The sequence below is a fragment of the Nycticebus coucang genome, chromosome 17, assembly GCF_027406575.1.
Source record: "Nycticebus coucang isolate mNycCou1 chromosome 17, mNycCou1.pri, whole genome shotgun sequence".
Classification (NCBI taxonomy): domain Eukaryota; kingdom Metazoa; phylum Chordata; class Mammalia; order Primates; family Lorisidae; genus Nycticebus; species Nycticebus coucang.
In genome coordinates, this window is record NC_069796.1 from 81,159,265 (window position 1) to 81,186,280 (window position 27,016).

At 43.5% G+C, this 27,016-nt stretch overlaps 1 protein-coding gene and 1 non-coding gene across 9 annotated transcripts in view; one reads left to right on the top strand and one right to left on the bottom strand.

The window, feature by feature from the left end:
* Nucleotides 1-27,016, top strand: part of NSD1 (nuclear receptor binding SET domain protein 1) — a 209,858-nt gene that overhangs the window by 24,242 nt on the left and 158,600 nt on the right. Inside the window, exon 2 of one of the 8 annotated variants that reach the window (XM_053566382.1) lies at nt 2,977-3,067. The exons of the other annotated variants lie outside the window; for them this stretch is intronic. The gene's annotated coding sequence lies outside the window, so the exon portion shown is untranslated. The remainder of the gene's footprint in view (nt 1-2,976; nt 3,068-27,016) is intronic. 8 annotated transcript variants of the gene reach the window in all.
* Nucleotides 4,641-4,744, bottom strand: LOC128569448 (small nucleolar RNA U13). The gene has a single exon (XR_008375390.1). It is a non-coding gene; the product is annotated as a small nucleolar RNA U13 (small nucleolar RNA).

A 27,016-nucleotide genomic window follows, 5' to 3' on the forward strand; every position in this document is an offset into this window, starting at 1 on the left:
CTACTCCTCTGAGCCACAGGCGCCACCCCAGTTATGTCTTGTAGAGTTTTAGAATATCTATTGTCTGGCTCATAATTTAGAAGATAGTTTATAGACTCTTAGTGCATAGTATCTCAAGAGTTATTGATTTTTTTTTTTTTTTTTGTGACAGAGTCTTACTTTGTTGCCCTTGTAGAGGAGTGGTGTGGCCTTACAGCTCACAGCAACCTCAAACTCTTGGCCTCAGGTGGTTTTCTTGCTTCAGCCTCCCAAGTAACTGGGACTACAGGGCCCGCCACAGGGTCTCTTGCTCAGGCTGGTCTCGAACTTCTGAGTTCAAGCAATCCATCCACCTTGGCCTCCCAAAGTGCTAGGATTACAAGCGTGAGCCACCACACCTGGCCTGAATGATCTTCTAAGGACAATACATAAGTTTGCGTGTGTATGCCAAAATATTATTTCATAGGCACATCTAATATTTTAAGTGTTAATGAATGGAAGCAGTAATTGGCAGTTCAACTAACTGCCACTGTAACTTTGCTGGTAATGGGAAGGATGTTTATTGGTATTCTGATTTTCAGATCACCATTTCAATCAACACTTTGGCTTTTAGAAAAGAGGGTACTGGGCGGCGCCTGTGGTTCAGTCGGTGGGGTGCCGGCCCCATATACCGAGGGTGGCGGGTTCAAACCCGGCCCCGGCCAAACTGCAACCAAAAAATAGCCGGGCGTTGTGGCGGGCGCCTGTAGTCCCAGCTACTCGGGAGGCTGAGGCAAGAGAATCGCTTAAGCCCAGGAGTTGGAGGTTGCTGTGAGCTGTGTGAGGCCACGGCACTCTACCGAGGGCCATAAAGTGAGACTCTGTCTCTACAAAAAAAAAGAAAAAAAAAAAAGAGGGTACTAAGTTCTGTTCTCCCATAATAATACTATTATAGAACATTTTTGCAAAATATGTTATAAATATTTTTGTGTCCTGTATCCCCTCCTATGCTTAAAACTTAAAGCCTGGGGAGGGCCAAGTAGCTCTTGCCTGTAATCCTATCATTCTGGGAGGCCCAAGGCAGGAGGATTGCTGGAGCTTAAGAATTCGAGAGCAGCCTTGAGCAAGAAAGAGCAAGCCCCCGACTCTACTTAGAAAAATTAACTAGGCATGGTGCAGGCCCCTGTTGTCCCAGCTACTAGGGAGGCTGAGGCAGGAGGATCGCTTGAACCCAAGAGTTTGAGGTTATTGTGATCTGGGCTGACACCACGATACTGTAGCCTGGACAACAGAGTGGGACTCTAACTCAAAAAAAAAAAACCAAAAAACTTTTTTTAGAAATGAGGCCAAGAGATTCTTCTGCCTTACCTTCCCTCGTAGCTGGGACTATAGGCGTGTATCACCACATGTGGGTAGTTTTTCTATTTTTAGTAGAGAAAGGGTCTTGGATCTTGCTCAGGCTAGTCTCAAACTCCTGGCTTCAAACAGTCCTCCTCTTTCAGCCTTCCCAAAGTGCTGGGATTACGGATGTGAGCCACAGAATCTAGTCCAGGCTGAGTAATTTATGAAAAAAGGATTTTATTTTATGATTCTAGAGGCTGAGAACTCCCAAGATTGAGGACCATACCTGGTGAGGGCTTTCTTGCTATGTTGTAACACATCAGAAGGGCATCACAGGATGCAGAAGCATTAGGATGAGACAAAGGAGACCAAACTCATTTCTTTATTAGGAGCCCCTCCCCACCATACCAGCGTTAATATGAAGGCATAGCCCTCATGACGTAATCTTTTAAAGGTCCCCCCTCTTAACACTCTTAAAATGATAGTTAAAGTTCAACATGAGCTGCATACTTGGGAGGCTGAGGCAGTATGTTTGTTTGCTTGAGCCCAGGAGTTCAAAACCATCCTAGACAATGTAGTGAAACCTCATCTTAAAAATTATTTCAGTATAGGGTGGCGCTGTGGCTCAGTGAGTAGGGCGCTGGCCCCATATGCCAAGGGTGGTGGGTTCGGACCCAGCCCAGGCCAAACTGCAACAGAAAAATAGCTGGGTGTTGTGGCGCGTGCCTGTAGTCCCAGCTGCGTGGGAGGCTGAGGCAAGAGAATCGCGTAAGCCCAAGAGTTAGAGATTGCTGTGAGCTGTGTGACGCCACAGCACTCTACTGAGGGCGGTACAGTGAGACTCTTTGTCTCTACAAAAAAAAAAAAATTATTTCAGTATCAGTTTTTAGAGGGAATATATACAAACCATAGCACTTTGGATATAGAATTTCCATAATCCTAAAAGGTTTAGCATTGAAATTTAAGAAATGTGGATAGCCCCACCTATTTGGGAGGCTAAGGCAAGAGCTGGAGGTTGCTGTGAGCTGTGATGCCACGCCACGTCACTCTACCAAGAGCGAGAAAGTGAGACTCTGTCTCTTCAACAACAATAACAAAAAAAGAAATGTGGATAGTCGGTTAGGTGGCTCATGCCTGTAATCCTAGTACTCTGGGAGGCCAAGGAGGTTAGGTTGCTTGAGCTCAAGAGTTAGAGAAGAGCCTGAGCAAGAGTGAGACTCCATCTCTAAAAATAGCTGGGTGTTATGGCAGGTGCGTGTAGTCCGAGCTACTTGGGAGGCTGAGGCAAGAAAATCACTTCAGCCAAAGAGTTTGAGGTTGCTGTGACGCCACACCACTCCTACCAAGGGTGACAAAGTAAGACTCTGTCTTAATAAAAAAAAATGTGGGGCAGCACCTGTGGCTCAAGGAGTAGGGCACCGGTCCCATATGCCAGAGGTGGCGGGTTTAAACCTAGCCCCGGCCAAAAACCAAAAAAAAAAAATGTGGATAAACTGTGGAGCACACTCTTTTCCCCAGTCCCTTCATAATTTGTACTGGGAGCCTCTTAGCACAAGTTGTAGCTTTCTTAAGTGCTCTTTGTATCTGTGTCATACCTGCCTTTGTACTGGAATCAAATTTTTTTTTTTAATTTAAACTTTATTTATTTATTTTTTGTTTGTTTTTGGCCGGGGCTAGGTTTGAACCCGCCACCTCCGGCATATGGGACTGGCGCCCTACTCCTTGAGCCACAGGTGCCGCCCAGGAATCAAAATTTTATGACCCCAAGGTAAAGTAGTTAAATTTCTGGAATATTCCTAGTAGACCACTGGCTACTTGATGACAAAATGCCCATTGGCTATCGTTTTAAATTTGTGCATTCACGCTTTCCTTTTGCATTGTATGTTATTTTTTCACGTACGTTAACTTAAAGTTAGCTATGTTTCAAGGACGAAAGAGGAAGATAAAACTTTTTACATTTATAATATTTTATTAAGTTTCTTTTTTGCTCATTCATTTATTCATTCATCATTGAACAAATATTGAGCATTTGCAATGTGCCATATACTGTTGTAAGTGCTGAGAGTACTGTGATAAGCAGAATAAACCTGCCCCGCCTTCGTGCATCTTTTCAGTAAAGTAAGAAGGAAAAATGTTAAGCAGATCATTTCACAATGGTTATATAAATGTATTTAAACTGATGACTAGGAAGGGATGTGCAGGGAACTTTTTGAGTGTACTTTCTGGGGGGACCTGATTTAGTGTGGTCAGGGAGACTTCCCTAAGAAAGTGTCATGGAAGCTGGGATTCCCAGGTTGAGTAAGAATTAACTTGAGTATAGGCTCGGTGCCTGTAGCTTAGCAGCTAGGGCACCAGCCACATATACCAAGCTGGCGGGTTCGAATCCAGCCTGGGAATGCCAAACAACAATGACAACTACAATCAAAAACCAGCCAGATGTTGTGGCAGGCACTTGTAGTCCCAGTTACTTGGATGGCTGAGGCAAGAGAATCGCTGAAGCCTAAGAGTTTGAGGTTGCTGTGAGCTGTGATGCCATAGCACTTTACCCAGGGTGACAGCTTGAGACTCTGTCCCAAAAAAAAAAGAAATTAAGTATAAAAAGGAGGACTGGACTGTAATGTGGCAGAGGAATTTAAAGAGTATTTTAGGCAGCGGGACCACCTTGTGCAAAGGTCAAGGAAAACTAAAGTATGTTTAGTAACATTTGAGAAGACTGAGTTTATGGCAGCATCCTGGAGAACCTGAGAGTCTGGCATTCAAGTTTGTTTGTTTCTTTTTTTGACGTAAGTTCACTCTGTCACTTGGGGCTAGAATCCTCATAGCTTACTACAGCATCAAACTCCTAGCCTCAAGTGATCATTCTGCCTTGGTCTTCCAAAGTGCTAGAATTACAGGTGTGAGCCACTTTTTCTTGTTTGTATTTCAATATCACATTGTGTTCACACTGACACAGATGAGAAGAACCTCTTTAAACCAATACCCAGATTTTCCTCTCTGCTTTAACTAGACTGTCTCTGAAATCACCTTTTATTTATTTATTTATTTTTGAGACAGGAGTCAGTCTCATTTTGTTACCCTAGGTAGAGTGCTGTATTGTCATAGCTTACAGCAACCTCAAACTCTTGGGCTCCAGTGATTCTCTTGCCTCAGCCTCCCAGGTAGCTGGGACTATAGGCGCCTGCCACAATGCCCAGCTATTATTAGAGACGGGGTCTCGCTTTTGCTCAGGCTGGTCTCAGACCCATGAGCTCAGGCAATCCACCCACCTTGGCCTCCCGGAGTGCTAGGTTTACAGGCGTGAGCCACCGCACTTGGCCAGAACTCTAAATTTTTTTTTTCTGCATCTGATGGGTAGTGTGTTGATGATGTACTGAGACATGAGGCAGTCATATCTCACACTACAGTATGAAAACTCAAACATCATGTTTATGAGCAACAACAGGATCTGTGTCAGAATTTTTTTTTTTTTTCTTTTTTGAGACAGCCTCAAGCTGTCGCTGTCGCCATGGGTAGAGTGCTGTGGCATCACAGCTCACAGCAACCTCCAACTCCTGGACTCAAGTGATTCTCCTGTCTCCGCCTCCCAAGTAGCTGGGATTACGGGTGCCTGCCACAACGCCTGGCTATTTTTTGGTTGCAGCCATCATTGTTGTTTGGTGGGTCCGGGCTGGATTTGAACCCGCCAGCTCAGGTGTATGTGGCTGGCGCCTTAGCCACTTGAGCCACAGGCGCCGAGCCTGTGTCAGAATCTTTAAGGAAAATTCTGGGTTACCGGATTTAAAGATGTGTATTCTTTTTGGAGTTAGTCTGGTGCCATGTAAAAAACCATTTTTGCTGGAATCTGGTTTGAACTGTCTCTGTTGTTTTGGTACCAGTTTTGTGTACCTGACTGGTACCCGGGCAAACAAATTAACTTATGCCTTAATTATCTCATCCATAATATGGAGGAAATTATAGATACGGTGGCTCATGCCTGTAATCCTAGCATTTTGGGAGGCTGAAGTGGGAGTATCACTTGATCTCAGGAATTTGAGACCTTCCCAAATAGTAAAGATGTCTCCGGCCCTCCCCCCATCTCTACAAAAAATAGAGAAATTAGTTGGTTGTGATGGCGTGCACCGGTAGTTCCAGCTACTCAGGAGGTTGATGCAGAAGGAAGTGAATGGCTTGGGCTCAGGAATTTGAGAGTTGTCTGAGAGAGTGAGACCCAAACTCCACAAAAAGTAAAAAACCCAGTTAGGCGTCATCACATGTGCTTGTAATCCCAGCAGCTCTCAGGGCCGAGGCAGCAGGATGCACACTGCCCGAGTCTGATGTGGCAGAAAGCTATTGTGACACTATTGCACTCTGTTCAGGGCACAGGGCGAGACCATGTCGTCAACAACAAAACAACAAAAAAAGAGATCTGAATTTCTCTATCAAAGGTGAAAGTTTTGCAGAATCCTAGGTTTGGCAATAGTTTTGTTTGAGGAGATTGAAGATGGGTGCTTACTCTACTGGCTTGTACAGTTTCAGCTAGAATTCTGATGGGTTTCCCCTTGTAGGTGGCTGCCTGCAGAATTTTCTTTCATTTTGGCTTTGACCAGTCTAATTACATTGTGTCTAGGAAATGCTTTGTTTGAACTGAGTTGGCCTGGGGTTGGATATCCGTTAAGTGGGCGAATGTTTTAATCTATAGTTATACTATATAAATTTTCAGTTATAATATCCTTGACTGAGTTTTCCATGCTATTGGGACTCTCTTCTTCAAGGACACCTATAATTTGTATGTTGGTATGCTTCATGTAGTCCCATAATTCTGTAAAAGATTCCTTTGCTTTTACTCTTTTCTGCCTCTTTTTTTTTTTTTTTGTAGAGACAGAGTCTCACTTTATGGCCCTCGGTAGAGTGCCGTGGCCTCACACAGCTCACAGCAACCTCCAACTCCTGGGCTTAAGCGATTCTCTTGCCTCAGCCTCCCGAGTAGCTGGGACCACAGGCGCCTGCCACAATGCCCGGCTATTTTTTGGTTGCAGTTTGGCCGGGGCCGGGTTTGAACCCGCCACCCTTGGCGTATGGGGCCGGCGCCCTACCGACTGAGCCACAGGTGCCGCCCTTTTCTGCCTCTTTAAATGACTTGGTTAGCTTGAGAGCCTTGTCTTCCTTCCAGCTCTGAAATTTGTTCTCTGTAGTTTAGTCTGTTACTAAAACTTTCTATTACTTTTTTTTTTGAGACAAAGTGTTATTATATCGCCCTCAGTAGAGTGCCGTGGCGTCACACACAGCTCATGCAGCCTCCAACTCTTGAGCTTAAGTGAGTCTCTTGCCTCAGCCTCCCAAGTCGCTGGGACTACAGGCACCCATCACAATGCCTAGTTATTTTTTGTTGTTGTTGTTGTCATTGTTGTTTAGCAGGCCCTGGGTAGGTTCGAAGCCACCAGTCCGGTGCATGTGGTTGGTTCCCCAACCACTGAGCACTGGGCACCAAGCATTTTCTATTTCTTTTTATTTTTTTGAGACAGAGTCTCACTTTGTCGCCCCTTGCCCATAGCTCACAGCAACCTCAGACTCAAGTTGGGCTCAAGCGATTCTCTTGCTTCAGCCTCCCAAGTAGCTGGGACTATAGGCTCTTGCCACAATACCCAGCTATTTTTAGAGACAGTGTCTTGCTCTTGCTCAGGCTGATCTCACTGGTGAGCTCGGGTAGTCCACTTGCCTTAGCCTCCCAGAGTGCAGGGATTATAGGCTTGAGCCACTGCGCCTGGCCACCTTTTTGTTTTCTTTTTCTCTGTTTTTTTTTTTTGTTTTTTTTTTTAAGATGGTGTCTCTCTCTGTCACTCTGGGTAGAGTGCTGTGATGTCATTGAAACTGACAGTAACCTCCAACCCCTGGGCTCAAGAGATCCTCTTGCTTCAGCCTCCCAAGTAGCCAGGACTAGAGGCATGTGCTACCACACACAGCTAGGTTTTCTATTTTTAGGAGAGATGGTATCTTCCTCTTGCTCAAGCTGGTTTTGACCTCCTGAGCTCAAGCAATCCACCTGCCTCAGCCTCCCGTCTATTATCTTTACAAACCTGTGAATGACTCCTGATTTCTTTTTGCTTCTTTATATTGTTTCTTTTTTTTTTTTCTTTTTTTTTTTGAGACAGAGCCTCATGCTGTTGCCCTGGGTGGGGTGCTATGGCATCACAGCTCACAGCAACCTCCAATTCTTGGGCTTAAGAGATTCTCTTGCCTCAGCCTCCCGAGTAGCTGGAGCCCCCAGCTACTTCAGGAGCCCCCCACAATGCCTGACTATTATTTGGTTGTAGTTGTCATTGTTTGGCAGGCCCGGGCTGAATTCGAACCCACCAGGTCTGGTGTATGTGGCTGGTGCCTTAGCCACTTGAGCTATAGGCACTGAGCCCTTTATATTGTTTCTGGTCGTATCTAGATCCTTGGAGACTTTGCCCTGTCTTTCATTAAATTCTTAGGCCAAGTTTTGGATTTCCTTCAGCTGGTTTTCCATTTTTCTTTCAATTTCCTTCATCATTTTTGCTGTCCATAATCTGAATTCCCTTTCTGTCACTTCCACAATCTTTTTGTAGTTGGGATCTTCTGAGGTAGCTACATTGTTATCCCTTGTGGGAGATGATCTGGTCTGATTATGTATTTATTTATTTATTTATTTTGAGATAGCCTTACTCTGTCTCCCTGGGTAGAGTGTGGAGTCATAGCCCATAGCAACCTCAGACTGTTGGACTCAAGTGATCCTCTTCCGTCAGTCTCCCAAGTGGCTGGGACTACAGGGCCTGCCATGACACCTGGCTAGTCTTTTTTCTATTTTTAGTGGAGATGGGGCCTCACTGAGGATGGTCTTGAATCCTCAAACAATCCACCTGCCTCAGCCTCCCAAAGTGTTAGGATTATAGGCATGAGCCACCGTGTCAGGCTTTGTCTCATACTTTATCATGGCAGGGATTTATTTATTTTTTTTTTGTTCTTATGTGTGGTTTCTTTTTTCTTTTTTTGAGATAGAGCCTCACTATGTTACCCTTGGTAGAGTGCTGTGGCGTCATAGCTCACAGCAACCTCAAACTCTAGGGCTTAAGCAATTCTCTTGCCCCAGTCTCCCAAGTAGCTGGCACTATAGGTGCCTGCCATAACACCTGGCTATTTTTGTTGTTGTTGTAGTTGTCATTGTTGGTTGGCAGGCCTGGGCCGAGTTCAAAGCCGCCAGGCCCAGTGCATTTGGCTGCCACCCTAGCCACTGAGCTGCAGGTGCTGAGCTGACTTCATGTGTGCTTTCTCTTTGACTCTGGGTTATGGTCTTCTTTTTTATTCAGACAGAGTCTCACTATGTTGCCCCTGGTAGAGTGCGATGGCGTCACAGCTCCCGGCAACCTCAACGCTTGGGCTTAAGTGATTCTTTTGCCTCAGTCTCCTGAGTAGCTGGGACTACAGGTGCCTGCCACAACGCCCGGCTATTATTATTATTGTTGTTGTTGCAGTTGTCATTGTTGTCTTAGCTGGCCCAGGCCGGGTTCGAATCCCCCACCTTCAGTGTATGTGGCCAGCACCCTACCTAGTGAGCTACAGGCACTGCCCTGGGTTATGTTCTTCTTATGGAGGGTTAAAAACAATTTTGTAAGATACTAGGAGGCACTCCTATATTATGAAAAGCATAGCTGCTCTTGGATGTGAAGCTCTGAGGCTGGAAATTGAATTTCACATCTTTCATCAGGTTGTCAAGGAGATTGGAACTGGTTTTCCTATTCTGAGAGTATCTGCTTGCATGGGGGTGGGACAGTATCCCAGGCCAGGTGCCTAAGCGGGATGATGAAGTGCACTGCAGCCTACGTCTGGGTAACTGTGGGACCTCTTTCACTGAGGTAGGGATGTGCCCTGGTGATCCACATTATGCATATAGAGATAGAAAACTGTCCAGTGATGGTGGCAGGACCTCTGTAATCTGGTAATCTGTTTGGCAGAGCTGTGGGCTCTGGCCAAAGATGGCTATGCATATCTGGAAAGTGGAACCAAAGTTGGTTACATAACCAATCCCCTAAAAACCACACTACTCTGGACACTCATGGTCTTCAGGGAATTCAGTGTCACAAGGAAGCAGATCCCCATTCCTCTAATATTTGATAAGCAGCCCAGTTACCTGCTCCCCATTCTCCACACCCAGATCCACCTATATTCCGTAATGTAAGCATGTAGCCACAAACTTTAGCTCTGTCCCTAACGAGATTGCAAGCCAGACCACATTCCCTCCAGTTCTTTGCTGTAGTGCTAGCATTTGAGTACCTAACAATCTTGCCTGTGCCCAGGTTGCACATGTTTTTCTGTTTCTGTTCTCTCCTTATAGGAAAGGCCTATCCAGGAATCGAACAGACACTGGCCCACCCCATTGAAAGGATAGTCATCCTTTCTCATTGGTAGCCCCCCAGCAACTCCATTTAAAGGCTCTATTTCTAGGTTTCTATGATCCTCTGCACTTACTTTTCCTGCAGGCCTCCCTCCTTTCTTAGCATTTCTGCTAGTAATGTCCCATGCTATCACTCTGTGCCTTCCTAGCGCTTTTTCTGAGCAGGATGATCCAGAATCTGGCAGCTGGTCCCTCTTCTCCCCAACCTTCACAAGAGAGCAGCAGTTACTTTTAGAAAAATCCGTTTTAGTTCCTGGCTTCTAGCTTCCTGAAATCCCAAGAAGCCTCCTCTCCTTTTTATAAGTAAAGATGCAGTGAATATGTGTTTTTAGCCTTTAGTCTTTTTCCTTTTGGATGGAATTCTTGAAGTATGAATATTGCCCCCAAAAGACATTGCTGTGTTGTTCCCTAGTAGGTGGTACTAAAATTGATTAGGCAATCCTGGAATATTCTTTTCTTTTTTTTTTCTTTAGAGATAGAGTCTTACTTTATTGGTAGAGTTCTGTAATGTCACAGCTCACAGCAACCTCTTAACTCCTGGGCTTAGGCGATTCTCTTGCCTCAGCCTCAAGTAGCTGGGACCACAGGTGCTTGCCACAACACCCAGCTATTTTTTGTTGTAATTTGGCCAGGGCCGGGTTTGAACCCACCACCCTTGGTATATGGGGCTGGCGCCCTACTCACTGAGCCACAGGTGCTGCCCGCACTCTGTCAACTTTTGCTTTATTTTTTATTAGGGCTCAAAATTTAAGAAATGCTCTTACTGGTAATATGAATTATAAACTTTAATTTTCAGAAGTAAAAAAGTTAACAATGCTTTAAACTATTAACAACAGTTGATATCTAGTTAACCTTGTACTGCATTCATTTTTTTCTCTTTTTGAGAATACTCAAGTATGTTTGCATTATATCCTTTAGAAGACTAATTGATGCTTGCATTTAGTAAGTTCTGTGAAGAGCAAAATTCTTCTATTTATGCTTGAAATATTGACTTTCATGTCAATTTAGCCTATGTTAGAAAACAGTTAAAAAATTTAGCCTATGTTAGAAAACAGTTAAAAAATAAACACGGTCCTCTTATCTTTTTTTTTTTTTTTTTGGAATAATGAACGTTTATTACATGAACTAAGACAGGAAAGAGGAAGGCTTCTTGCGGTCCTCTTATCTTTAGTTTTGTCTCTATGAGTAAAACCTATCACTGTTCAGAAGGCAGAATGGCTCAGCACTGTTGCTAAGTGGTTAGGGTGCTGGCCACATATACCAGGGTTGGTGGGTTCAAACCCGGCCCGGGCCCACTAACCAGCAGTGACAACTACAACAAAAAGTAGCCGAGTGTGGTGGCGGGTGCCTGTAGTCCCAGCTACTTGGGAGGCTGAGGCAAGAGTTTGAGGTTGCTGTGATTTGTGATGCTGTGGCATTCTTCCAAGGTCGACATAGTGAGACTGTCTCAGAAAAAAATAAATGAAGAAGAAAGCAGAATATAATAGGCAAAGGAGCTAACCTCCTGGGTGAGGTGGTTCACACCTGTAATCCCAGCACTTGGGAGGCTGAGGCGAGTGAATTGAGCTCACAGGTTCACAACCAGACTAAGAGCGGACCCCATCTCAGAACACTAGCTGGACATTGTGGTGGATGCCTGTAGTCCCAGCTACTTGGGAGGCTGAGGCAAGAGAATCACTTGAACCCAAGAACTTGAGGTTGCTGTGAGCTGTGATGTCACCGCACTCTACGGAGGGCGACAAAGTAAGACCCTGTCTCAAAAAAAAAGGAACTGGTTCTGGGCCGATTGTACTGCGGTTACCGCACCAGCCACATGCACCAAGGCTGATGTGTTCAAACTGACCCTGGCCAGCTAAACAACAACAACAACTGCAACAAAAAAATAGCTGGGCATTGTGACAGGCGCCTGTAGTTTCAGCTACTTGGGAGGCTGAGGCAAGAGAATTGCTTAAGCCCAAGAATTTGAGGTTGCTGTGAGCTGTGATGACACGGCACTCTCCCAATGGTGACAAAGTAAGACTCTGTCTCAAAGCAAAAACAGGAGCTAACCTGAAATCATCTATCTTTCCCCTTTCTCGAAAGATAACAGATTAAGTGTAGGAGATAAACATAATGAGAATAATCACTGTTTGTTATCATTATTATGTTTTAAACAGACTGGGTCTTTTAAAAGAGGTTAGAGTACAGTGATGCAATCATAGCTCACTGCATCCTTGAAATCCTGGGCTCAAGCAATCCTTGTGCCACAACCTACTGAGTAACTAGGATTATACGTATAGACCACCACACCTAGATAATTTTTTTTTTTTTTTTGAAGACACTCATTTTGTCACACTGGGTAGAGGGCTCTGGCATCATAGCTCACGTCAACCTCGAATTCCTAGGCTCAAGTGATTCTCTTGCCTCAGCCTCCCGAGTATGTGGGACTTGGAAGGCACCCGTCACTATGCCCAGCTATTTTTTGTTGTTGTTGTTGCAGTTGTCATTATTTTAGCTGGGCCGGGCTGGGTTTGAACCCACCAGCACTTGGTGTATGTGGCTGGCATTCTACCCACTGAGCTCCGGGTACCACCAATAATTTGTTTTTTAAAGTTTTTACAAATATTGTTTATTTGAATGAAGGTGGTACAGAGAATGGCCATTTGATATGCATATCCCAGGCCAAAAATTACAAATAAAATGAAAAAGAGCAATATTCTGTTGCAAATATATTTGTACATGAATAATTTTGTTATTAAATAATTGCTGATAAAAGAATTTTTCTGGCATATTCTGACAAAGTAGTAAAAAAAAAATCTTTTTTTTTTTTTTTTTTTGTAGAGACAGAGTCTCACTTTATGGCCCTCGGTAGAGTGCCGTGGCCTCACACAGCTCACAGCAACCTCCAACTCCTGGGCTTAAGCGATTCTCTTGCCTCAGCCTCCCGAGTAGCTGAGACTACAGGCGCCCACCACAACGCCCAGCTATTTTTTGGTTGCAGTTTGGCCGGGGCCAGGTTTGAACCCGCAACCCTCGGTATATGGGGCCGGCGCCTTACTGACTGAGCCACAGGCGCTGCCCAGTAAAAAAAATCTCACACAAACACCTTCTACTCCTGGGAGGCTGAGGTGGGTGAATTGCCTGAGTTCAGGAGTTAGAAACTAGCCTGAATAAGAGCGAGACAATAAAAATAGCCGGGTGCAACCAGTGTGATGTAAGCTTTCCTAATTCTATGTGAATACAGTACATTGTGCCCCATAAATGCATTAATGTATACATGAGCTATGTGTTTACAATTTAATAATAAAAGTTTTTTTTTCAAATGCAGTAGAAATATCTCCTGTATGAGCCTACCTTTGTATTTACCAAATAAAATGTTACACCTCAAAAAAAAAAAAAAAATAGCTGGACGTTGTGTTATGGCTGGTGCCTTTTGGAGGGTGAGGCAAGAGAATCATTTGAGCCCAAGAGTTTGAGGTTGCTGTGAGCTATGATGCCATACCACTCTACTAAGGGCGACAAAGTGAGACTCTGTCTCAAAAAAAAAAAAAAGAAAAGAATGTCTTCTGTTCAGTGAAGCCATCTGTGAAGTTTGTCATTACTCTTATTTGTCATTTTTACTCCAAAGTGATACTGTTCTTTTTTTGTTCGAGACCCTCAAATTTTCAAAGTAGCTTTTGGTTAAGGCAGGCCATTTTCTCAACAATTTAAGTTTTTCTTTTTTTGACACAGTCTCACTTTGACATCCTTTGTAGGGTGATGTGTCATCATGGCTCACAGCAACCTCAAACTCTTGGGCTTAAGTGATTTTCTTGCCTCAGCCTCCTCTAAGTAGCTAGGACTACAGGTGCCTGCCATAAGACCTGGCTATTTTTTTTTTTGGTTTGTAGTTGTCGTCGTTTGGTAGGCCTGGGCTGGATTCGAACCCTGTAGCTCTGGTGTATGTGCTTGGTGCCCTAGTGGCTGAGCTATAGGCACCGAGCTACATTTTAAGTTTTCTGAGAAACTTCCGTTTCCTACTTCAGGGCCAATTAGGAAATTATTGTGAACATTTAGCATTGGTTGATCTTATTTATCATCACAAACCCGAAATGTACAGTCCTGAAAATGGTGGCCTTTCTGTATAAACATGTAATTTTTTAAAAAGAGTGGATAATATGAAGGGAACTAAGCTTCTGATCAAAAAATTAGCACAATGAAAACAAGTGATAATGAGTAATGAACACTAGAAGTTACCAGATGCTTTGCAGTGGTTCTCAACCTTCCTAATGCCATGACCCTTTAATTTAGTTCTTTTTTTTTTTGTAGAGACAGAGTCTCACTTTATGGCCCTTGGTAGAGTGCCGTGGCCTCACACAGCTCACAGCAACCTCCAACTCCTGGGCTTAAGCGATTCTCTTGCCTCAGCCTCCCGAGTAGCTGGGACTACAGGCGCCCGCCACAACGCCCAGCTATTTTTTGGTTGCAGTTCAGCCGGGGCCGGGTTTGAACCCGCCACCCTCGGTATGTGGGGCTGGCACCTTACTGACTGAGCCACAGGCGCCGCCCTAATTTAATTCTTCGTGTTGTGGTGACCCCCAACCATAAAATTATTTTCGTTGCTACTACATAACAGGAATTTTGCTACTGTTATGAATTGTAATGCAGATATCTGATATGCAGGATATCTTTTCATTGTTACAAAGGGGTCACAACCCACAGTTTGAGAACCGCTGCTTTAAAGAGATGAGATCCCAGTTTTCAATTTCCTTTTGGACACCACATTACAAAAGAACTATTTTTGAAAAACAAAAAGAATTAGAAAAAAAATTAAAAGAGGAGCTAAACTTTGATACCCCCCCTGTTCCTGATTAAGTTCAATTCTAATTCCATCATCTTCTTCCATTTCTATTCTTTTGGAATATAATTGTTAGCAATTCTCTGACCTTGAAGATAGAACTTGAGTGAATTTATTGGAACTTTGTCTTTGTTGACAGTATGATTCTTTGAGTTTCTTGAGATGTGTCATCATTTGCAATTTGAAAGGACTCTCATTGCTCTCCTGTCCATTGGCTTTGAGTTTAATGTATTCTCATTTCTTCTTACCTCCCAAGTCCTTGGTTGAAGGTTTCCTGTTGATAAGCAGCAGCCTCAACCCGAGGTTTACAAAGAAGATGGAAAGGGAGGCCATGGCTGGTGGATTGCTTAAGCTCACAAGTTCGAGACCAGCCTGAGCAAGAGCGAGATCCCGTTTGTAAAAAAAAAAATAGCCAGGCATTGGGCGGCGCCTGTGGCTCAGTCAGTAAGGCGCCGGCCCCATATACCGAGGGTGGTGGGTTCAAACCCAGCCCCGGCCAAACTGCAACCAAAAATAGCCGGGCGTTGTGGCGGGCGCCTGTAGTCCCAGCTGCTCGGGAGGCTGAGGCAAGAGAATCGCTTAAGCCCAGGAGTTGGAGGTTGCTGTGAGCTGTGTGAGGCCATGGCACTCTACCGAGGGCCATAAAGTGAGACTCTGTAAGAAAAAATAGCCAGGCATTGTGGCGGGCCACTGTAGTTCCAGCTATTTGGGAGGCTGAGGCAAGTGAATCACTTGAGCCCAGGAGTTTGAGATTGCTGTGAGCCATGACGCCGTAGCATGACGTCATGAAACTACCAAGGGTGACGAAGTGAAACTCTGTCTCAAACAAACAAAAAAAGTGGTGTCCATTGCTCAGTGGGTAGGGGACTGGCCACATACACCCAGGCTGGCGGTTTCAAACCTAGCCCAGGCCAGCTAAACAACAATGACAACTGCAGCAAAAAAATAGCTGGGCATTGTGGCAGGCAGCTGTAGTCCCAGCTACTTGGGAGTCTGGGGCAAGAATTGCTTAAGCCCAAGAGTTTGAGGTTACTGTGCCACCACAGCACTCTACCAAGAGCAACATGGTGAGACTCTGTTGCAAAACAAGGAAGAAAAAAGATTAAAAAAAATTTTTTTAAACAAAGAGTCTCACTATGTTTCCTAGGTTGATCTTTTTTTTTTTTTCCTCTCCAGAGTCTCACTTTGTTATCCCTGATAGAGTGCCCTGGCATTATAGCTCACAGCAAGTGCTGGGTTTGTAGGCGTGAGTCACTGTGCCTTGGCAGTTGCTGTTTTTAATTATTTTTAATTTAATTTTTTTTACCATTTACCCTGGCTCACAAGAAAATAAATGTACATTCTGTTAGTGTATACAATTTCTGTATCACATTTTCCCCATTAGTATTAGTGTGACATTAGTGAAGAACAATTTTGCTGTCATCACAGCTCAGGAATTATGCACAATAACCTTTTAGAAAATAGGTTACTGTGCACTCAAAATGTGAGGTTAGGTAATCATATATATAGATGAGGAAAAAATTTAAGACATTTTGTCTTCACTCATTGTTCCCTCCCCAATATTCACATTAAATAGCTTTTGCAGATCACTTCTATCTATTTTATTTTATTATTATTTTTTTTGTAGAGACAGAGTTTCACTTTATCGTACATGGTAGAGTGCCACAGCATCACACAGCTCACAGCAACCTCCCACTCCTGGGCTTAGGCTATTCCCTTGCCTCAGCCTCCCCAGTAGCTGGGACCACAGGCGCCTGCCACAGTGCCCCACTATTTTTTTGTTGCAGTTTGGCCAGGGCCGGGTTTGAACCCACTATCATTGGTATATGGGGCTGGCGCCCTGCCCATTAAGCCACCCTACTTCTATCTATTTTAGCAACTTAATTTAGAAATGTAAATGAAAAGCATTCTTCAATTTTAAATGGATCATAACACCACTTTTGAAACTGCAGATCTGATGCTTATCATGTTAAGAGAATAAGCTAAATAGCAGATGCTTATATTTCAACAATTAATCATAATCTGTGAATGAAACTTGAACCTCTGAAATTATTTATTTTTTTATTTTGTTTTTTTTTAGATTTTTATTTTTTATTTATTTATTTTTTTGTAGTTTTTGGCCAGGCCGGGTTTGAACCCGCCACCTCTGGTATATGGGGCTGACACCCTACTCCTTGAGCCACAAGCGCCCCCAGATTTTAATTTTTATTGATTTATTTTTTGGATTTGCATTTTTTTTTTTTTTTTGAGACAGAGCCTCAGGCTGTCGCCCTGGGTAGAGTGCTGTGGCATCACAGCTCACAGCAACCTCCAACTCCTGGGCTCAAGAGATTCTCCTGTCTCAGCCTCCCAAGTAGCAGGGACTACAGGCGCTCGCCACACGCCCAGCCAGAAATTACTTAAATTCAAGTGAAAACAGGCCACTACAGTCATTTCCTCATCCAAGTCACTTGATCTTTTAGTTCTGATTCCTCTAAATCTTTGTTTATGGTTGTAATTGTTTTCCTCTTGCATTTCTTGGGAATTGCATCATTAGCCCCCCATTTTTTTTTCTTCTCTTTCTTTTTTTTTTTTATTTGTTTTTGCAGTTTTTGGCCGGGGCTGGGTTTGAACCCGCCACCTATGGGCATATGGGGGGGCCAGTGCCCTACTCCTTTGAGCCACAGGCGCCGCTCACCCCAAATTCTTTCATCTTAGTGTTTGGCAATTTTTCAGAGCAAAATCACATTCATTGCACTTTTAGGTTACTCACATTTGCAATGTCTGGAATGTTAAGGCCATGTTCTTCCTATTACTATCTAACTCAAGCTCCATCAACTGCTTGATGACTCACCTGGGAATAGTGCTTCCTTTCGTGGCTGTCTTTGATGCTGTTATGTAACACAATCTGCTTTAGTTTACTGCTGAATTTATTTAAATTCCTTTCTTTTTTTGAGACAGATTCTTTTTTTTTTTTTTTGTAGAGACAGAGTCTCACATACCGCCCTCAGGTAGAGTGCCGTGGCATCACACAGCTCACAGCAACCTCTAACTCTTGGGCTTACATGATTCTCTTGCCTCAGCCTCCCGAGCAGCTGGGACTACAGGCGCCTGCCACAACGCCCGGCTATTTTTTGTTGCAATTTGGCCGGGGCTGGGTTTGAACCCGCCACCCTCGGCATATGGGGCCGGCGCCCTACTCACTGAGCCACAGGCGCCGCCTGAGACAGATTCTTTAATTTGTGGCCCTCGGTAGAGTGCTGTGGTGTTACAACTCATAGCAACCTCAAACTCCTGGGTTCAGGTGATTCTCCTACCTCAGTGTCCTGAGTAGCTGGGACTACAGGCGTCTGCCACAATGCATGGTTATTTTTAGAGATGGGGTATAGATCTTGCTCAGGTTAGTGTCAAACTTTTTTTTTTTGAGACAGAGCCTCACTTTGTCACCCTTGGTAGGGCGCTGTGGCGTCACAGCTCACAGCAACCTCAAACTCCTGGGCTTAAGCAATTCTTGCCTCAGCCTCCCAAGTAGCTTGGACTACAGGCACTTGCCACAATGCCCAGCTGTTTTTTGGTTGCAGTTGTCATTGTTGTTTAGCAGGCCTGGGCCAGGCTTGAACCTGCCAGCTTCAGTGTATGTGGCTGGGACCCTACTCACTGAGCTACAGGTGCCTAGCTAAGGTGTCAAACTCTTGAGCATAGGCAATCCACCCACCTCAGCCTTCTAGAGTGCTAGGATTACAGCCATGCGCCGCCGTGCCCAGTTCAAATATTTTTCAATTCATAAGCATCTTTTGCTTTTTATGAGACTGTCTCACTGTTGCCCCAGGCTAGAGTGCCATGGTATCAGACTAGCTTACAGCAACCTTGAACTTTTAGGTTCAAGCTCACTTGTAAGCTTCTCAGGTAGCTGGGTCTCCAGGTGCCTGCCACTACACCTGGCTTATTTTTCTATTTTTAGTAGAGATGGGTTCTCACTTTTATTCAGACTAATCTCAAAATCTTTATTTATTTATTTATTTTTGAGATAGAGTCTTATTATGTCGCCGTCGGTAGAGTGCTGTGGTCATAGCTCACAGGAACCTCAAACTCTGAAGCGATTCTCTTGCCTGAGCCTCCCAAGTAGCTGGGACTATAGGTGCCCACCACAGTGCCCGACTATTTTTTGTTGCAGTTGTCATTGTGTAGGTGGCCTGAGCCAGGTTCAAACTTGCCACCCTCGGTGTATGTGGCTGGCGCCATAACCACTGTGCTATGGGCACCGAACCTAGTCTCAAAATCTTAAGCTCAAGCCGTGCTCCCTTTTCTTGGCCTCTCAGAGTGCTAGGATTATAAGCATGAGCCACCTTGCCAGGTATCTTTCTTTGAATATCTCACTTTTGGGGGATCATGATGTTTTGAATAGGTGGGCATTGTGGTGGGTGCCTGTAGTCCCAGCTACTTGGGAGGGTGAGGCAAGAGAATTGCTTAAGCCCAAGAGTTTGAGGTTGCCGTGAGCTGTGATGCTACGGTACTCTACTGAGGGCGACATAGTAGGACTCTGTCTCAGAAAAAAAAAAGATGTCTTTGAAACCAGTACATTTTTTTACCCATAAGTTTCAGATGTAAGGCCTTTTTCCTTCTTAATTGTTGAATTTCTTTTTGTTTGTTGGCCTCTGGTGATTTGAGCTGCTCTTCTACTGTTCTGTATGTGCCTCTCCCTGTTTTTTTTTTTTAATTATGTAAATGAATAGAATTTATCATTGCAATTATTTTATTTATTTTTTTTGAGGCAGAACCTTATTCTGCCACCCAACCTAGAGTGCTGCGGCGTCATACATAGCTCACAGAAGCCTCAAACTCCTGGACTCAAGGGATTCTCTTGCCTGAACCTCCTGAGTGTCTACAACAGGCACTTGCCATTATGTCTGGCTAGATTTTCTATATGTAAGAGAGACTGGATTTAGCTCTTGCTCAGGCTGGTCTTGAACTTTTAAGCTCAAGCAATCCACCTTTCTTAGCTTCCCAGAATGTTAGGTTTACAGGTGTGAGCCCATTTGTAACTATTTTAAAGTGCACATTTCAGTGTCTTTCAGTAAAATGAGAGTGCTACCACCATCAATATCTAGAGCTATGCTTTTTTGGTACCCCAACTGAAACTCATATGCACTAAGTACTCCCTATCCTTCTTGTTCAATTTTACTTTTTTTTTTTTTGAGACAGAGTGTTACTTTATTGCCCTTGGTAGAGTTCTGTAGCGTCACAGCTCACAGCAACCTGCATCTCTTAGGCTTACGCGATTCTTTTTCCTCAGCCTCCTGAGTAACTGGGACCACAGGCACTCTCCACAACGCCTGGCTATTTTTTTTGTTGTTGTTGCAGTTTGGCTGGGGCCAGGTTTGAACCAGCCACTCGTTGGTATATGGGGCCGGTGCCTTACTCACTGAGCCACAGGTGCCTCCCCCAATTTTTACTTTTTAAAAACTCAATCCCTAATTAGAATGTAAGCTCCATGCGGCGCCTGTGGCTCAAAGGAGTAGGGTGCCGGCCCCATATGCCAGAGGTGGCAGGTTCAAACCCAGCCCTGGCCAAAACTGCAAAAAAAAAAAAGAATGTAAGCTCCATGAGACACCAGGAATTTTTTTGGTCTTATTAGTTTGCTGGCAAATTCTCAGTGTGTAAACAATGCCTGGAATATAGAAGTGGCTCGCTCAGTAAGTATTTCTTGAATGAGTGAATACATAAATGTTTTTTTTTTTTTTTCGTGAGAAGACTGTGTCATAAATTGGCTATATTTAAGCTCCTTAATGACAAGAGTGTCATGAGAAGATCTTACCAACATAGTTGTAAATTTGGTTTTGTCTTCTAGAAAATGGTGCTAATAATACTAATCTTGGAATGCTGCTGTGATGATTGGGAATAAATATGGCAGTGGTCTGTTTTCTGTGTCCATATGTTTGCCTGTTGTAGATATTTCAAATAAGTGAAATTATACAACACGTGGCTTCTTTCACTTAGCATTATTTTTGAGGTTAATCAGTGTATTTATTAGTGTTTCTTTTCATTGTTGCATAGTATTCTGTTATAAAGATTTCTTACATTTTATTTAGCCATTCATCAGCTGATGGGCATTTGATTATTTCTACTTTGTGGATATGATAAATAATTAATTTTTTTTTTTTTGTAGAGACAGAGTCTCACTTTATGGCCCTCAGTAGAGTGCCATGGCCTCACACAGCTCATAGCAACCTCCAACTCCCGGGCTTAAGCAATTCTCTTGCCTCAGCCTCCCGAGTAGCTGGGACTACAGGCGCCCGCCACAACGCCTGGCTATTTTTTTGTTGCAGTGTGGCCTGGTCTGGCGCCGCCCAATAACTAATTCTTCTATGAACATTCCTGTACAGGCATGCTTCACTTTATTGCCCATCTTTTTTTTTTTTTTTTAGCTGCCAATACTGTTTTTTACAAATTGAAGATTTTTGTCAACCGTGCATTGACCAAGCCTCTTTTTTTTTTTTTTTTTTTTTTATTAAGACAGTCTTTTTATGGGTGGCGCCTGTGGCTCAAGGAGTAGGGCGCCAGTCCCATATGCCGGAGGTGGTGGGTTCAAACCCAGCCCCGAGGGCGGCGCCTGTGGCTCAAGGAGTGGGGCACTGGTCCCATATGCCGGAGGTGGTGGGTTCAAACCCAGCCCTGGCCAAAAAAAATCAAAAAAAAAAAAAAAACAAACAAACCCAGCCCCGGCCAAAAACCACACACACAAAAAAAAAAGACAGTCTTTTTATGTAACTGTCTGTCTTATTATGTCACAGCTCACAGCAGCCTCAGACTCTTGGGACTACAGGCCCCCACCACAACGTCCGGATACTTTTTTTGTTGCATTTGTCATTATTGTTTAGCAGGCCCTGCCTGGCTGGGTTCGAACCCATCAACCCTGGTATATGTGGCCGGCGCCCTAACCACTGAGCTACGGGCACTGAGCTGACCAAGCCTCTTGGTGTCATTTTTCCAACAGTATGTGTTAATCTTGTACCTCTGTCACATTTTACTAATCTTGACAATATTTTCAACTTTTTCATTATTGTCTGTTATGGTGATCTGTGGTCAGTGACCTTTGATGTTACTATTGTAATTGCTTTGGGGCATTGTGAATTGTGTTCATGTAAGGTGGCAAACTGCTTTACCAATTGGCCATTCTCTCATCTCTTTCCCTCTCCTTAGGGCTCTTTATTCTCCAAAGTAAAACAATATTGAAATTAGGCCAATTAATAATCCTACAGTGGAGCAGCGTCTGTGGCTCAAAAGGAGTAGGCTGCTGGCCCCATATGCTGGAGGTGGTGGGTTCAAACCCATCCTCTGCCAAAAACTGCAAAACAAAAAAAATCCTATGGTGGCCTCTCATTGTTTAAGTGAAAGGAAGAGCCACACATCTCTAACTCTAAATCAAAAGCTAAAAAGGATTAAGACTAATGATAAAGAAGGCCTGTCAAGAACTAGGGTGGGTGGAAAGCTAAAACCTCTTGTTCCAAACAGCCTTGTTGTGAATGCAAAGGAAAAGTTGTTGAAGAAAATTAAACATGCTACTTCACAGAACACATGAACGATAAGAAAATGAAACAGCCTTATTGCTGATATGGGCAAATTTTTATCTTTTTTTGTGCAGTTTTTGGCCGGGGCTGGGTTTGAACCCGCCACCTCCAGCATATGGGGCTGGTGCCCTACTCCTTTGAGCCACAGGCACCACCCATATGGAGAAATTTTTAGTGGTCTCCATAGAAGATCAAACCAGGCTCAGGACCCACAGCACAGTGATTACGGCACCGGCCACGTGCACCCGACCCAGGCCAGCTAAACAACAGTGATAACTGCAGCAAAAAAATAGCCAGGCATTGTAGCAGCCGCCTACAGTCCAAGCTCGTTGGGAGGCTGAGGCAAGAGAATTGCTTAAGCCCAAGAGTTTGAGGTTGCTGTGAGCTGTGACGTTACGGTACTCTACCAAGGGTGACATAGTGAGACTCTGTCTCAAAAAAAAAAAAAAAAAAAAAGGGAAGATCAAACCAGCCTCAATGTGCTCTTAAGGCAACGCCTAATCAGAGTAAGGCCCTGTGTTTCTCTCTTCAATTCTATGAAGGCTGAAGGTAAGTAAGCTGCAGAAGAAAGGTTCGAAGGTAGCAGATGTTGGGTGCATGAGATTTAAGGAACAAAGCCATCTCCACAACAGAAGAGTACAAGGTGAAGCAGCAAAGTGGTAAGAAGGTCTAGCTAAGATAATTAATGAATGTGGTACATTAAACAATAGATTCCCATTGTAGATGAAACTGCCTTGTACTGGAAGATAATAGACTTTTAACAGCTAGGAGAAGTCAATGCCTGGCTTCAAAAGATAGACTAACACTGTCTAAGTTGAAAAGCCAGGGCTCATTAACCATTTAGAAAATCCTACAGCCCTTAAAAATTATGCAAAATCTGCTCTGCTTGTGCTCTACAAATGGAATTTCAAAGCCTGAATAACAGCACATCTGTTTACAACATGGTTTACTGAGTATTTTAAGCCTACAGTTGAGACCTCCTTGGACAAAAAGATTCTTTTAGAATATTTATTACTGTGCATAATACAATTTACCAGGTCAACCTAGAGCTCTGGTGGAGATGTATGCAAGAACATTAATGTTGTTTACTAGCCTGCTAATACAATATTCATTTTGCAGCTGACAGATCAAGGACTCTTTGACTTTCAAGTGTTACTACAATATTTAAGAAATTCATTTCATAAGACTATAGCTGCCATAGGTAGTGATTCCTCTTCAGCGAGGCAGAGTATATTGAAAACTTTCTGAAAATGAGAAGTGGGGAGAAGGGAGGGAGACACTCCCTGGAAGGACTCAATTACAACTTGGTCTTTACCACCTAACAAATGCAAACAATGTAACTTAATCATTTTTACCCACCTATTAATCTGAAATTTTAAAAAAAGAACCTCTGGAAATGGTTTGCTATTCTAAATGGCATTAAGAACATACATGATTCTTGGGGAAGAGGTCAAAATACCAGCCTTAACAGGAGTTTGGCAGGAGATGGTTTCAATCCTTGTGGATGACTTTGAGGGATTCAAGACTTCAGTGGAGGAAGTAACTACAGATGTGGAAAATAGCAAGAGAGAGCAGGACGTGTGGTTTACTCCTGTAATCCTAGAAATCTGAGTTCTGTACTATGTATGTGATTTTCAAATCTTAGGTGTGATTTGGAAATATTATCTCCCATTCTTTTCTTTTTTCTTGATGATGCCCTTTGAAGTACAGAAGTTTTAAACTTTGGCTTGGTCCTGTAGGTCAGTGGCTAGAGCGCCAGCCACATACACTGGAGCTAGTGGGTTTGAATCCAGCCCGAGCCTGCCAAACAACAATGACAACTACAACCAAAAAATAGCTGGGCGTTTTGGCAGGCGCTTGTGGTCCCAGCTATTTGGGAGGCTGAGGCAAGAGAATCGCTTGAGCCTAATAGCTTGAGGTTGCTGTGGGCTGTGATACCACAACAGCTTGAGACTCTTTGTCTCCAAAAAAGGCCGGGTGTGGCGGCTCACACCTGTAATCCCGCAACTGGGACGCTGAGGAGGGTGGACTGCCTGAGCTCACAAGTTCAGGACCAGCCAGAGCATGAGTGAGATGCTATCTCTAAAAAATAGCTGGGTGTTGTGGCGGGCGCCTGTATTTCCAGCTACTGAGGAGGCTGAAGCAAGAGAATTGCTTGAGCCTGAGATGTTAAGGTTGCTGTAGCTATTTTGCCATGGCACTCTACTGAGGGTGACTAGTGAGACTGTCTCAAAAAAAAAAGTTTAAATTTTGATGGTCTTATTTATGTTTGTTTTTCTGTTGTTGTGCTTTTGGTGCCGTATCTAAAAAACTATCACCTACTTTGGGATCCCCCAAAATGTATGCCTCTGTGTTCGAAGAGTTTTACACTTTCAATTCTTACATTTAGATCTTTGATCCTTTTTCTTTTCGAGACAAGAGTCTCACTAAGTTGCCCTGGGTAGAGTGCCCTGGTGTCACAGCTCACTGCAACCTCTAACGCTTGGGCTTAAGTGATTCTCTTGCCTCAGCCTCCTAAGTATCTGGGACTACAGGTGCCCGGCACAATGCCTGGCCAGTTTTTGGTTGCAGTTGTCATTGTTGATTAGCTGGCCCAGCCTGATCAGGTTTAAACCGCCACCCTTGGCTGGCGCTATAACCACTGTGCTATGAGCCGACCCTTTGATCCTTTTCGAGTTAATTTTTGTATATGATATGTTGCAAAGGCCCAACTTCATTCTTTCTTTCTTTCTTTATTGTTTTCAGGTTAATACGAGGGTACAGAGGATTTAGGTTACAATGTTTGCATTTGTTAGGAAAAGTCTCTGTTGTACCAACTTCATTTTTGTTGATACCCAATTGTTCCAGTACAATTTGTTGAAGACTATAACTGTTCTTGGAAAGTCTTCATTGACGACTTCATTAAATTATATTGACATCCTCCTAGGAAATCCCTTCTTATAGAACAGATGTGTTGGGACGGGGATGGTGGCTCGTACCTGTAATCCTAGCATTCTGGGAGGTTGAGGTGGATGGAATGCCTCAGCTCAGGAGTTTGAGACCAGCCTAAGCAAGAGTGAGACCCTGTCTCTACTAAAAATAGTAAAACTGGACGGCACCTGTTGCTCACCAGAGTAGCACCGGCCCCATTTGCTGGAGGTGGTGAGTTCAAACCTAGCCCCAGCCAAAAACTGCCCCCCCCCAAAAAAAATAGAAAAACTACTTGTTTTAGCAGTCAAACTAAGGTAGATGTTTTGGCCCAGCTACTCAGGAGGCTGAGGGAAGAAGTTAGCTTGAGCCTAGAGTTTGAGGTTGCTGTGAGCTATGGCACCATGATGCTCTCCCCATGGTGAGAGCTCTCTAGAACAACAACAACAAAAAAGATGTGTTGCTTTATTTTTGTACTGTTAAGTCTATTCCCTTGATTTATGTCTATTCTTATTCCAGTGCTACTTTTGTAGATTTGTAATAAGATTTTCAATTTAGAAATATGTCTTTCAAGCTTGGTTTTTATTTTCAAGATAGTGCTTTGGGTGGTGCCTGTGGCTCAGTGTGTAGGGCGCTGGCCCCATATACCAAGGGTGGTGGGTTCAAACCCGGCCCCAGCCAAACTGTAAGAACAACAACAACTAGCCAGGCATTATGGCAGGCACCTGTAGCCCCAGCTACTCGAGAGGCTGAGGCAAGAGAATCCCCTAAACCCAAGAACTGTGGAGGTTGCTGTGAGCTGTGATGGGACAGCACTCTACTGAGGGCAACAAACTAAGACTGTCTTTAAAAAAAAAAAAAGGTTTGTGCTTTTAGGGTTCCTTGAATTTCCGTATTAAGTTTAGGACCAGCCTGTCAATTTCCTCACAAGAGGTAGGTGGAATTTTGAGGGATTCCACTGATTTTTTTTTTTTTTTTTTTTTTTTGAGACAGAGCCTCAAGCTGTCGCCCTGGGTAGAGTGCTGTAGCATCACAGCTCACAGCAACCTCTACCTCCTGGGCTTTGGCGATTCTCTTGCCTCTACCTCCCAAGTAGCTTGGACTATAGGTGCCCACCACAACGCCCGGCTATTTTTTGGTTGTAGGTGTCATTATTTGGCAGGCGCCAGGCTAGATTCCAACCCACCAGCTCTGGTGTATGTGGCTGGCACCTTAGCCACTTGAGCTATAAGCGCCAAGCCGATTCCATTGAATTTTATAGGTAAAATTTAGGACTGTTGTCATTTTAACAATGTTAAGTTCTCTAATCTATGAATAAGGATGGTCTTTCCATAAATGCAGATCTTAAAAAAATTTAAAAAAAAATTTTTTTAAATAGTTTTCAGTGGTAGGTCTTTTGGCTCCGTGGTTAAATACATTATTGGTTATTTCATTCTTTTGTTGCTATTTATGTGGGATTTTAAAATTCATTTTTCTGCTTGATTGGTCTTATTGATAAGAAATAATGAACTTTCATTTTCAGTTTGTTTATTGCTGGCATATGGAAATGCAATTGACTTTTGTATGTTGATCTTATATCCTACAACCTTGCTAAATTAGAGTGTTAGCTATAATACATTGTAGATTACCTAGATTTTTGTATATAGAAAATCTTGTCATTTGAGAATATAGATAGTATTACTGTTTCCCCCCAATCTAGACTACCTTCCTCCTTTCTTTCTTCCTCCCTTCACTAGCTCTAGAACCTCTGGTACAATATTCAATAGGAGTGCCAAGAGTGGATATGGTTGTTTTTTTTTCTTGATTTTTCTTTCAGTCATTTACCATTAAAGTTAATTGTTATCTGTGGGTTTTTCATAGATGGTCTTTATCAGATTGAAGAATTTGTCATTTATTCTGCTTTGTACAATTTTTTTCTTTTCTTTTTTTTTTTTTTTGTTTTGAGACAGCGTCTTACTTTGCTGCCTTCGGTTGGGTGCTGTGGTGTCACACCTCACAGCAACCTCAAACTCTTGGGCTTAAGCGATTCTCTTGCTTCAACCTCCCAAGTAGCTGAGA